General features: G+C 45.9%; 1 long non-coding RNA gene across 1 annotated transcript in view; it reads right to left on the bottom strand.

Annotated features, from left to right (window-relative positions):
* Positions 1-1,379: 1,379 nt before the first annotated feature.
* The window catches only part of LOC121134339, a 59,125-nt gene continuing 49,471 nt past the window's right edge, over positions 1,380-11,033 (bottom strand). Inside the window, exons 2-3 of the long non-coding RNA XR_005871427.1 lie at positions 3,734-3,844; positions 1,380-1,681 (exon numbers count right to left, since the gene is read on the bottom strand). This is a non-coding gene — a long non-coding RNA (uncharacterized LOC121134339). The remainder of the gene's footprint in view (positions 1,682-3,733; positions 3,845-11,033) is intronic.

Genomic DNA, 11,033 nt, shown 5'->3' with positions numbered 1-11,033 from the left:
GGAGACTTCTGTTGAGCTCCACATCCACGATGGATGTGGTCAGGGCTGATAAGGGACTATTCTGCTGCCTCCTTCCCAATTCTTATAGGTGAATTTGGTTTTTATTTGGAAACATTTACAAACTAGGCTGGCGAGATAGCCTGCTGAGGTTAACTGCTTGCCACTAAGCAGGATGACCTGAGTTCCATCCCAGGACCATGTGGCAGACAGAGAGAACTGACCCTTGCATGCACATGCTAAATAAATGTTGTTTAAAACTTATAACAAATAAACTGTTATTGTAACAGATAAATCAACCCAAGAATAAAGGAGTAGGTAGCAAAATACTTCATACACACACACACACACACACACACACACACACACACACACACACAGCATTATACATTTGTTCTAGTCAATGTTTTCCACAGTCAAAGACTGAAGCCCAGGGTAGCTACATTTGCAGACAGGCCCTCAGAGGAAGAAATGGGGGTGACATAGGTCAGAAAAGCACTGACTTCACAGGACTGGAGTCCTTATGAAAGTGGATGTTACAGAGCATGGCACACATGCACACACAGACCAAGGAAAAGCCAGGCTAGGTCCTGGTAAGAAGGTGGCTGGCCAAAACCAGCAAGAGGCTCTCATCAGGAACAGAGTCATCTGGCACCTCCATGTTGAACTTGCAGCCTCCGGATGTAAGAAACATATCTGCCTTCAAGCCATGGTATCCGTGGCATTTTATAGAAGTGCTTAAAATTCACATGGGTATAGACTCAAATGAAACTACCAAGGGCCATGCATCACTCTGCAGTATTTTGTTGGGAGATGCTCATATACCCCAGTGTTTCGTCCAGTGTTTCATCCAGTGTTTCGTCCAGCATAGGCATGGTGATGTACCCTGTAGTCATGCATCCGTGTCTCATCACCTGGAAGCATGTGTTCCCTGTCTTACACTCCATCTTTCTGGGTCTGTAACTATAACATAACTTCACATTAGGAGCACAGGGCCTCAAGGTCTACCTCTTCCATGAGTTATTAATTTGGCCTTAGGCATGCTACTGAACCACTCTGGCCTCAGTTTCCCTATTCTGTGTCTGCCAGGAGGACAGTCCATGCCTATAGGAAAAGTGGGCACCTTTGAAGGTGTTTCCTATAGGTACATTGGGCTGGCTCAGGTCTAGGCAGCAAGAGCCTGGCTTCCAAAGCTATGCAGGGGCTGCTGATGGAAGGAGAGGGGTTCTTTCTTGTCTGACTAAAATGTGATATCTTGCAGTCACTTGACAAACTACTTATTTGGATTTGGAGACGGCAGAAGTTTATAAAACAATAGATATAATGTTCAGAGACCACCTGAGAACATCTTTATTCTATGTCAAAAAGAAAAAAAAGCTTGAGGCACTGAATTCAGGAAGCCATCCCAGATCCTGGCTTTGTCCCCTGGTAAAACAGATGGGGCAGGGGACACTAGGAAGTGACTCCTGAGCTATGAGTGGACCCTGAGATTAGGGGGCAGTGGCAGGCTTTCTGGACTGTTTGTGAGATGGAAGGTTCTAGAAACCCAGAGCTAGTAGGGCGGAACAAGAGACAGACAGACCTGGGGGAGTGAGTGTGTGATTCAAACGACTCTCCAGCATGAAGTTTGAAGGTTGTGAGGATCCTGCATCCTGGCCGTTTCACATGGCTTGACCTCTCCATCCTGGAAAGGGGAACCCAGGATGGAAGAAAGAGTTAGCAGAATGGCTCAGCAAATAAATTTACTTGCTCACATTCCTAATAATTCAAGTTCAATCCTCAATCCCCAGCACCTACAGCAGAAGAAAACTGATTCTTGAAGGTTGCCCTCTGGTGTCCACATGTGTACACACATCAAACACACACACACACACACACACACACACACACACACACACACACACAGATACAATAAAATTTGTCCCAGACCTCCCTGCCCCAGACTCTGCTGAGCTTGTCCCCTATTTGCTCAGGGCTTGAGGATGGATCCCAGCTCCAGGTCCAACCAGACAGTAACAGGTCTTGGGATGATTTTGGGATCCCAAGGATGGGATCAGGAGGTCAAAGGTACTTGAGAGCACAGATGGGGAGAATGGGTGACAGGATCTGTATGTAGAAGGGGCAACTAACATTCCAAGACAGTGTTAGGGATGTTCAAGCTACTGATATCAAGATGTGACACTGGGGCTGGGTACAGGCAGCTCACGCCTTTGATCCCAGCACTCAAGAGGCAGAGGCAGGTGGATCTCTGTGAGTTCGAGGCCAGCCTGGTCTATAGGTCAAGTTCCAGGACAGGCTCCAAAGCTACAGAGAAAAGAAACAAACAAACAAACAACAAAAACAAAACAGAAGAAAAAGATGTGATGCTGGAGGCTGGAGAGATGGCTCAGTGGCTAAAAGCTCTGGCTGCTCTTGCAGAGGACCTGGGTTCAATTCCCAGTACCTACATGGCAGCTCACAACTATCTGTAACTCCAGCTCCAGAGGATCCACCCTCACACAGATACACAACAGTGTACCAAAAATATAAATAAATAAATCATTAAAAATAAAGATGGCATGTTGTCGTCTACAAGGTGGTTCATACTTGAGAACTGTGTACTCCGGTTACAATTTATTTTCATAGTATCTGAGTGTGTGATCTTACGTTGGGGTGCATTCGCAGCTACCACTGGCTGCTTGTGACCTTCCAGCTACAGTTGGACATGCATGGTAGGGCTGATCTTGAAGTTTCATTTGGTCACTAAGGGGCACTGGGGACCTGATAGAGGTTAGGGGCTCCACTGGAGGGGAGGGGACAGCTTCTAAGGGGTTTGGCAAAGTCCTCATGCTTCTCTCTGCTCAGGGTGAGAAGGAGTCTGATTGGTGGGACCAGGGGTTTCCGCAAATGATGTCCTTTCCATGTGGGCTGATGTCATCTGGGGAAGGGAGAGGGTGTGCACACGTGGGAAGCAACATCTCTGGGCTGAGTGTCAGAACATTTTCTAGCATCTGCTGTGTCACCTTTAGCTTGTTGCTGTCCCCGCCCCTTAGTCCATCCTGGACCCTATTTTGAAGACTGTGCCATGAAGGCAGTTGCAGCTGGTGGCCTCTGAGAACTTTCTCAGTCTTACCCAGTCAAGGGATACAACAAGGAACAGGATGCTGGGAGTTGGGCTAGGGAACCTCTGTGAGCTCAGCCAGCATCGTCCCTTCCAAGAGACTCCGGAAAATCTACATGACCTTGAACATGACTCTCAGAACCATAGGTTCCAAAGCTGTAGTAGAGGGACCTAGGATGGAAGTGACCAGGCAGTATCTAGCCTCACTGGACGCTTCCACACACAGGAAGCCCCCTGATTAGAAGATTCTTTTTCAGGAGCCTCAGGTGTCTCCCTTGTAACTATGCTAGTTAGGTCTCACCTAGTCAGCTGCAGCCGAAGTCACGTGTCTGCTTTCTGTTCCTAGGCCCCACCCTGCCACAGATAGGGTCCAGCATCCTACGCCACCCTCCCCCCACCCCAACCCCAGGGCTTCTCTGAGAACACATTTTCTTTTGGAACTCTTTTTTCTGACAAGCACAGTGCAGAACTGGTCTCTCTGGGGACCTGAGACTTTCCTTGGCAGCCAGGCACATCTTGAATTGGCATGTCTTTTTCTGTATAAACCAACGCTTTTAGCTTGCATCTCCCCCAAGCTCCCCTGACTCACACTCTTTCTCTCAGCAAAGTGCCAGATCTCACATCTCCCCTCCGTACCCTGTCTCAAGCTGTCTGTGTTTTCTCCTCTCTCAGTTCCGACCTGCCGTGGTATCGGCATTCCCACCAGCCTCGTGTCCTCCACAGAGCTGTTAAGTGGCCATCTGTGCACTGATAAAAAAGAATTGAACAAGATGTGGTCAAGTTCAGGGAAAGCTAGGGTGTCTCCAGAGACCATCCAGGTTGGTACTGACTTATTATTAGATCTCTTTTGGTACAGTCATTCAGCCAGCCAGGGACTGTGCATAGCAGGGTCCCCAGAGTATCTGTTGTGATTCCAGACATCCAGCCTCCTGGATTGAACAGCTACCAGATTCCTCGTCTTTCCATTGTAATGCAGCTATGCATTGGACTTGGACTATAGCCTATAAGCCTAATAAATCTCACATATATATTATATATACACATAATATATATGCATATAAAATATATACATATGTAATATATCATATGTCTTCATTCTATCAGTTCTGTTTCTTTAGAGAACTCTGACTAATACATATTGCAGTGCCAGGAGTGGTTCTAGGGAAACAGAATTGTAAGGATGAGTTTTTTTAAAGTATTGGAACAGGCTCTCCAATTTGCTGACACCTACAGTTGCCAAAGACTCCCCTGATGGCATGATGAGCAGCGAGAGCCCATGATTGGAAACATTTGAAGGCCTTGTTATTGTGAGGAACAAGAAATTTAGTGACTCTGTACACAAAACTTTTGACAACATGTGGGAAAAGTAAGGAAAATGGAGATGCTGTCTAGTTGCTTCTAGAATCTCTGACGAAGGGAAAGAAAGCATGAGATCATTGAAAATGTTAACTGGCTCAGGATGTACGATAATGCTCTACAGGTTTCTAAGTGTTCCCGGAAGACAGTCTTCCTTCCAGCAGCCATAGGGCCCAAGTTGCTAAGAATTGACCCTAAGCCCTCATAATAAGATTGGCTGACCTGGAAGTCTAGAGACCCATGAGCCAGCAAAGGGGAGACAGGGCAGCTCAGGCTTGTCATGATTTTCCCACAGTTCTGGTGCGATGTGTGACCACTTCTACAGTTCTACTTGGCATTAGCATAAATTCAGCGCGGCACTGCCAAAATCCATCTTTGCCTTAGGAAAACAGAAGCCTGTATTAACGTCCTCTTGGCCCTCCTGTGCCACGGCTCTTCAGAAATGGCATTTAAGCCTCTGCAAACATATCCGCTCATGTTCTCAGAGGCTTCCAAGATAACTCATTCATGTAAGAAGACAAAGTCATTTAAACTAGCTAGCTGTCCAGAAAGCATTAAAAACAAAACATAGTTTTTGCTTCTTCTACAATTATAAATGTGTCTATTAGAAAAAATTCTCTCCAAAGTGAAACAGCCAATTACAAAAGTGTCTGCCACAAATACACCAGGAGATCTATTTTTTGTCTATTTATACAAACAGGTTTTGCAAACCAGTTAGAAAAAGACATTCGAACCAAGAGAAATTAGTAAAGGAAACGAATGGGTGGTTTTTAGAGACAGGAAACACAAAAGGCCAATGAACACAGGAAATATGCTCCACCTCTCATGATTAATGCAAAACAATAATGAGATTAAATCGGTAGATCATGCGATTAGCAAAAATTAAAGTGATGAGACCCAATGCTCACAAAGATACAGAAAAAGCTTGCCTACGCGGCTGCTGAATGTGTAAATTGCTACAATATATTTGAGGGATATTTAATAACATACATCAAGAGTTGAAATGCACATGCATTTGCCTTTAGGGATTCGGTAGCATAACTCAAAAAACGTGTGTCCTGGGATATTCCTTGCGTGATTGCAGAGACACAGATTAAGGCTTTGCTGCTATTCAGCCATCAGAAAGATCAAAATAGGGGCTTGTAGGGGATAACTCTGTCAGTAAAGTGCTTGCCCCAGAACTAATGGTGGCCCATGTCTCTAACCCCACTGTAGGGGAGATAGAGACAAGCAGATCCCTGGAACTCACAGGCCAGCCAGCCTAGCCTACATGGTGAGTTTCAAGCCAATCAGAGACCCTATTTCAGAAGGAGGTGGAGAGTTCCCAAAGACTGGCAACTGAGGATGTCCTCCAACCTTCAGTCGTACCTGTGAGTGTGCATGGTCACTTACCCCCATACACATCCCTTCCCTCCCCGACACAAAAGAGCGAAGTAGCCTTCTGAGGACATAGGGGCTGACAGGAGAAGCACTCTGACACTCTGACTGGGCATGTGAACCTAAGGGCAGAGTACTGCTATACACATCGACAGTCTTGATTTTGTTTCATAATTTTAAGAAGAGCTGTTTCCATGTCTACCATTGTCCTTACCACCCTTCAGATGATTCTCTGATGGACAAGGACTCAAGGGCCTCACCTTTCTCTTTCCGTCCTAATCTCTGCTACTGCAGTCTCTCAGGGACTCCAGGCTCCGAGTGTGGCCAGAAGTCCCTTTATTGCCTTTATTTTCCATTTACTGTTTTGGTGAAATATTTTCCCCGAGCTTCTTGGCATGGCCTCAAACCGCGATCCACTTCAACATCTGCTTCCTGGCACTGTCATCTCCCCTCCTGTGCTTGGGTCCTCCTAGCACTCACAGATACTTAGCCTTTCCTTTTTCTCATCCAGGCCAGCTGTTTCCGTGGGCAGAACTATAGAGTACAGCTGTGGCGTCCTTGCCATCTCTGCTCTGAGCGTGCTCATCCCTGCCTTCCTGAGACCCGGAGCTTCTGATTCAGCACGAACCCACTGGACTCCAGGATGTGAGGGAGTCAAGTGTGAACCAAACAGGAGGAAGCCCTCCAAGGGCTTCCAGTTCAGGAACGGTATGGAACGCTGACAGATGCGGCGCTGAGTACTTAAATCGCCGTCCTGTCCAATGTCATGCTCCAGCACACCCTTGATTTTCCCTGCACACATCGACGTCTCTTAAAAGGAAGAGAGCAAAGAAAATGGATTGCCTGGCCAGCTTCCTCCTTCTGACTCGTAATCTGATTGTAATGTAGCCTTTGAAAAGCGAGGGTGTTTTGGTGCTGGTAGTTGGGAAACCTCTGGGCACTGAGAGGAGGTAATTGGTAGGGACGTGATTGTTCCTTTTCAGTTGGGGGCTAAAAATCAGAGTCATTAGCAGCTGTCTGAGCTCGGGAGAAAGGGGTGTGTGTGAGTGTGTGTGTGAGTGTGTGTGTATGTTTGTGTGTATATGTGTGTGTATGTGTGTGTGCTCGTGCATGCACATGTGCACACACTAGGGAAAGCTGAGTGTGAGAATGAGGAGGGATGATTTGCATGCCTCGGGAAATGATGATGCTGAGTGTGGCGGGTGGTGTACTGATGTGGAGGGTATCTGGGGTCTCTCCCCCACTAGCATCAAAATTGCAGTAACTACAGATTAAGTGATTCTGACCCCAGGAGACAAGGAGCACTGTTTCCAAGGGAACCACACGCCTCAATCACAGTCCCTGGAAGGGAGGGTGAGCCAGGATGGAGCAGCCTTCCCCTGTCCTGAGCAGCAGCCCTGCCTGAGGATCCCTGCTGTAACTTGCTGAAGGCTTGTGCCAGGACCTTGACAGTCACCTCCTGGCTGAGCAGGGGCTGGAGGTAGGATGGGTCCTAGGAGAGGTGGGCTGCTGGAAGGCTAACTATCTGCCCACCTCCCAGATCTCTCAATATCCTTGGGATAGCTCTAAGGCTTCTCTGGGGATCCACCCAGAAATCTGTACAAACAAAATGTTAGAGTGGCTGGGAAAATCTTTAAGTTGGTAAAGTGCTTGTTATGCAGATATGGGGACCTGGGGACCTCAACACACCCCCAAAAATGAAACAAATCAAAAAATAAACAACAAAAAAGCCTTCTTCATGGCAGTCAATGCTTATAATTTCAGTGCTGTGGAGATGGAGATGAGGGCTATCTGAGGCTCACTGGCCAGTCAGCCTAGTCCAATAATGGTGATCCCTGGGTCCCAGTGAGAGACCCTGTCTCAGGAGGGCTCCTGAGATTGATCTGTGGCTGGTACCTGTGTGCACACACATATATACACCTGTACATACATGTGAAAATGCAGAACACACTAAAAATACATTGGGCAAAGCATGTCCATGAAACTGCTAAGTCTATGGCTTCCCCTGAGACCACTCACTCTTGTGTGAGTCTGTCCTTCTAGGTACAACAGACATCTGAGTGGGGCTGGAGGACCTGGGGAAGCTATCTCTCTTGCCACCCTGCTGCTGCTTCCAGTAGCTCTAGTGGCACCTGTCCAGCAGGAGAAGAGCCGCTTAGGATGCAAGAGGGGGCTCCAGAAGCCAGCAGAGCGCTCAGCAGCTTCTAAAAGGAGCAAGAAGGGGAATGAAATGAGGGCTCTGAACCTGCCAGTGGGGACTGAGCCCATGAGTCAACCAGGCCAAGACAACCCAGGTACCACTTCACAATCGGGGGGGGGGACAGGAATGTGATAGTGCGTGGAGTCCTGTAGACTGTTCTTGGGACAGATGGCTAATTCCCCAAGCTTCATGCTCGTCACAGCTGATAGAGAATGCCTGACACATGTATGTGCCTAGCAAATAGTAGGTTCCTTCTAAGAATAAGCATTCTGTGTGTGAGAGAACACACTTGTGTGTGCACTTGTGTGGGGGAGGCCAGGTATCATGCTCACTCTCCATCTTGTTTTATAAGTGTCTCTCACTGAATCTGGAGTTTACAAGTGAGCCCCAGGGATCCTATTATGGTCAGTACGCCCCACATATTCCTGTCATGCACCATGTCTGACTCTGTACATTCATGGAGACCTGAGCTCACACCCTCTATGTAAGCACTTTATGACTGGCCCATCTGCCCATCCTCAATTGAGAATTCTTATAGATTCCCAGGGTAATGATTCTCATTCCTCACTGAACACAAGTGTCACCAAGTGAGCTCTTTCAATAGTCAGGGGCTGGGTCATACCCTGAAATAGCCTGCCTTTGGAACTTCGTTTCAATATTTAAAATGCTCTATGAGTTCCCCTCTCTGAGTTGAGGACACAGATCACAGTGCAGAGAGGAGGTGGCTGGAACATGTGGGCAGTGAATGAGAGTGCCTGTGTCCTGAAAAAGGTCCTCTGGAACTTTGGCTAATAACTGATCTGAGCCAGTATAAAAGAAGGCCATATGCATTCAGAAAAAGAATGGATAGCAAGCACCGGAGCTCCACAGAGCTACAGATTGTTCCTGTCATCCTCCACCAGAACAGAAAAGCTTGTCATACAGTCTTTAAAAGGCTGTCATCTTAGTGGTGGGGCCAGCTTCAGATGCTCTGGATCCATGCTTGAACACATCTTGAAGGGACCCGCATAACAACAGGATCAAACTGAGCAATATGTGCACGGATTATCTACACAAATGTCCAGCATCCAAAAGGGAACAGCTTAAGATGACTGGCATCCTAATGGAAACTGCCAGGCATATCAGTTTGTGATTACTGACTTAAGAAATTACCATGAAACTAGCAGCTCCAGGAAACATTAACTTCTGGTCTTATAGAAAGATTCCTGGGCACAGCCTTGCTCTTCTGGGCTCTCTGCTTCTAGGTTTAGGAGGCTGAAATCAGGGCATCAGTTGGCTGAGTTCTCAGTCACATCGTGGGATCATCGTCTAAGCTCAGCTTCAGTTCCTGATGCTGAAGCACCGAGGTCCTCATTTCCTTGGTTTGCTGCCAGCCAGGGCTATCTACAGCTCCTTGGGGTTGCCTTCATTTCCTGTCACGGTGTCCCCTCCAACTTCAAAGGAGAAATGCGACATCAGTTCATCACATATTGAAAAATCTCCTGACTTTCCATCACAACATTTCTACTTTAAAAAAAAAGATGTATTTATATTACTCATGTATATGTGTGTGCACCTCTGTGAGTTTCTGTGCACTACCTGCATCCAGGTACCTGTGGGGTCCAGAAGAGGGCATTGAATTTCCTGTCACTGGAGTTGCAGGTGGTTGTGAACTACCATGCAGATGCTGGGAATTTAACCTAGGTCCTCTACAAGAGCAGCAAGAGCCCTTAACTGCTGAGCCATCTCTCTGGTCTCAGACATTTTTACTTTTAAAGACTGGTGTAATTAGACTAGACACTTCCTCGCCCCATATAATTTGATATAATCACTCTCTTTTAAGGCCAAATGATTAGTAAAGTTAATTACATTTGAAAAGTACCCTTTTCAAGTGGGGCATGGTGGTGCACACTTTGGAACCCTGCACTTGAGAGGGAAAGATCTCTGAGTTTGAGGTAAGCCTGCTCTATGAAGTGAATTCTAGAACAGCCAGGGCTATACAGAAAAACCCTGCTTAAAAAAAATGAAAGGATAAAAAATAAAAGGATAACAAATAAAAGGATAAAGAAAAATAAAAGAAAGAAAGAAGGGAAGAAAGAAAGAGAAGAAAGTACCTTTTCTATGTAAAGTAGCATATAAACTATGCTCAGATTAGCACACAGATCTTCCAGGGACTGTACACTGCAAAGACACAGGAAAATAGGGCCCATTCCAACTGAAAGGTGGATGGATAGAAAGGTGGACCAGGGATGATAGAGATGATGGAATTTGCAGACAGGGATGCCAAAATATTTCATGTATGTTTAAGAAGAAAGAATAAAACATGATCATGCCAAAGATGAAAACTGGAGCTATAAAACTAGATTTAAAAAATCTACTATCTGAAATTAAAATTTCAGAGAAGGCTAACTGAGATTAGATACTATGGTGAGAGGGGGGTGGGTAAAAGGCAGTGACTGTGAAGAAATAACAGAAGAAAACTACAAAATGAAACACACGTGTGGGACGAGGATGCAGGAAAACACACGACGGTTGGGCATTTCAAGACATAAGAGCCATGAGAAGAGGGGAAATTTTGAACAAGTAATGTTTAAAACCCTTGCAACTTAGATGAAATTGTTCACCATACATATCTGAGAATCCCCATGGAGCAAAATAAGAAGAAACATAAAGAAAACCAGAATAGAGAAAGCAAAAGAAACAAAGAAAACCATACCCAAGGAAAACAGTGGGAAAGAAAAACACTTTGGCCAACTTTGATATTGTTATTAGGATAGCTCAATGAGACATGTACCCTCTTCTGTCTTCTGAGAGGGTTTTGGTTGAGCTAGTCTTATTTTACCCATAGCTGCTTGGTAGAACTCAATAGTAGAGCAATGTCTAGTACTTTCTCCATGGGAAGGACCTCACTTTCTTTCAAGAATACAGGCTGCCCCGGAGGGCTGTCCCTCCTCAGGTGATATTTTTAAAACAACTTTAAAAATTTTTATTTTCTATTTTAAAAATTATATGTAGTGTAGGTGT

The sequence above is a fragment of the Mesocricetus auratus genome, unplaced genomic scaffold, assembly GCF_017639785.1.
Source record: "Mesocricetus auratus isolate SY011 unplaced genomic scaffold, BCM_Maur_2.0 Super-Scaffold_100027, whole genome shotgun sequence".
NCBI lineage: Eukaryota > Metazoa > Chordata > Mammalia > Rodentia > Cricetidae > Mesocricetus > Mesocricetus auratus.
Note: the sequence above shows the minus strand (reverse complement) of the source record. Positions and strands in the feature narration are given on the sequence as shown.